The sequence below is a fragment of the Trachymyrmex septentrionalis genome, unplaced genomic scaffold, assembly GCF_001594115.1.
Source record: "Trachymyrmex septentrionalis isolate Tsep2-gDNA-1 unplaced genomic scaffold, Tsep1.0 scaffold52, whole genome shotgun sequence".
NCBI classification, from domain to species: Eukaryota; Metazoa; Arthropoda; class Insecta; order Hymenoptera; family Formicidae; genus Trachymyrmex; species Trachymyrmex septentrionalis.
The window spans coordinates 1,353,029-1,355,945 of record NW_017305694.1 but is presented as its reverse complement, the minus strand read 5'-3'; positions in this window follow the sequence as shown (position 1 = coordinate 1,355,945).

Sequence of the window (2,917 nt, the reverse complement as noted above, 5' to 3'; positions counted from 1 at the left end):
TTACATACCAAAAACTACGAGCTGAAAAAGACGAAAAATTTTCTTCTCACTTTGTGGATTTGTAACGTGTCCAAAACGAATTTGAGAAAATTTTCGATTACCTATCGTGAAAGCTTGATACTTTCCCTACAAAATCGTTTTTTTTAAATATTCCTACGACTTTTGATTACTGAGTTATCGCGGATTAAATAAAAGAATTATTTTGACTTTAATTGCTCATAACTCCATTAAAAATTGTCGTATCGTATAATTAAAAAAGAGATTTTTAAAGGTGAAACTTTACTCTATCAAGATATATTTATATTGTTGGTAAGAAAGTAATTGCGGTTTTTACTGATAGATGTTTTTTAAAAAAAATGACTTTTTACTTAACCTAATACAAGCACTATTAGTTTGATTCAACTATCATTTTTTTTATTTATCTAGATATTTATTTACCATAAATTTTCTGCTAAAACTATCCAAAGAAATACTTAGTAAAATTTATAAATTTTTTTCTCAGTGTAGGGGATGTTGGAGTGACGGTCGAACTTGATCGAGATAGATATTACAGATTTTTATTTCCAATGTATAACATGCTTTCGCCCTCTGAGTTGACATGATTATGCCTTAGTGTGTGTGTGGCTATTGGTCACGCCAACACATGGTGCTATATCCGCGAGTCGCAAGTATTCGTGAGTTTACTTCACTCATGAGATTTTAATTCCGGTATATAGTACATATATTAATAAGATGTTAAAGACATAAATTATAAGATAAAAATATAAATCGATACTGGATGGTAAAACTCGAATGTATTATTAACAATAATTGACGATTACAATCGTTTTGACCACATTTAGATCATCTCTTCAGTATAACAACGAAATATTTTTTTAACAAATTTAAATATTGAGCATTATATTACATTTTGATATAATATAAACAAGACACTTTATAGAATTGAAGATATGTCGCAAGTATAAATTAAGTCAGTAAATAGTCGTCTATGAATAAAATCTTTAATCGCCTATTGTATTTAATAAAATTTCGATAGTTGAATATCAGGTTTTAAATCAGCTGCTTAGCTGTCGTCCCGTCTATTGTTATGTATATACACAATATCAAACTTACTGTGTTTCTATCTGTTTATTTTATATTTAATGTTAACAGTTGCACTCAATAAAGTTATTATTATTGTTATTATATTAAAATATTAAACACACAATAGAATATCTCTCTTTAATTTACTCAAAAATATATATTACACATTTATCTTGGAGACCTTCCAGATAGTACAGAGAATTCAAAAAGAATTCAAAAAAATTTAGTTGTTATGTTATTAATTTATAATTTTTAGGCATAAAAAGAATTTTTTTTCTGAACAATTCTAAAAAGAATTTTTTTTTGCATCTGAAAATGAACTCGAAATTGATAACATATGACTGAATTCTTTTTGTGCTATCTGGGCTTAGCTCGTGTCAAAAAGTTATTCTATTAGAACACAATTAAAGAATTTTTTAATGATGCGCCTTTTATTCTATTCTGTGTGGTTCTTTAAATTTAAGAAATTTAACTCGCTGCACAAATGACGCTCCATTTTCATTCAATTAACAGAAATATGAATTAAATGTTTTACGAGAAAATGATTGCCAACAGATTGTAACAACTTTTATGATAATAAATATGCTATAGCATTTTTACTCATTTGCGCAAGCAACCGTTGTTTAATATCTTTATATTGCTCTAAAAGAAACTATTATTGTCCTGATGAGAATAGCATGATGACAATTGAAGGGAAACTTGTACTAAGCACCTATTTCCTTTTTTATTTCAAGATATATTTTATTATCTGGATAGTTGTTTGAGTTTCCTTTCAGTTGCCATCACGTTGCTGTCACCAGCACAATAGTAATTTCGTTAGGCGATCTAAAGGCACCTTATACGGACAATATAGTTGCCTATGTAAATGAGCGGAAATAGGATAGCAGATTTATTGCCATAGAAGTTGTCTGCGAAATATGTTGGATTCAAAATATTTAGTTTACATTATAAAAAAAATCTTGTTGCGTTAATTGGAATTCTAGTAAATTCAATCAGACAGATACAATATATAGTTAGAGTTATCAAACATTCTAGTCAAAATAACCAGAAATTCAATTACAATAACCAAAAAACCGATTCGTATGATCAGAATTTGTTCTGTTTACAATATAACACTTCTTATAGGTATACAACCAAAATATTTTTCTCAGTATATTTCCATTCGATTTACGGAAATGTTGACTAAAAATATTTTACAAAAACGATTTCCAACAGATTGTAACGACATTTACAGCAATAAATATGCTAGTACTTCCACTCGTTTGTACAGGTAACTAGTTGTCCGCATAATATGATAATATCTCAGACAGCGCAAAATATTTATGATAAATATTTATTAATATTCATTTTTTGAAATATTACGTTGATATTTCATACATATTTTATATAAACTTTATTCGAAATATTATTAAAATATAGACTAAATATTTTATATAATATTTTTGATAAATACAAATAAATATTTCTAATAAGTATTTTTTACTTGGATTATATATAATGTCTCATTAAGTATTTTCACAGCATATATTATAACATTTACAATAAATATTACATAATATTTATAATATTTATAATATTTCATAATATTTCATAATATTTACAAAATATTTAAAATAAATTTTATAAATATTTATATTTTGTAAATATTTTATCAATATTGTGTGCTGTCTGGGATACTTTAATGAAATTATTATTATCCCAATGACAATATGATGGATGACAACTAAAGGGAAATTTATACTAAGCAAATATTTCCATTTTTACGCCTACGAACATTTGATTATTTGGGTTTTCTCTTTTATGGTTTTTTTGTGTTATGGACTTACAATATTTT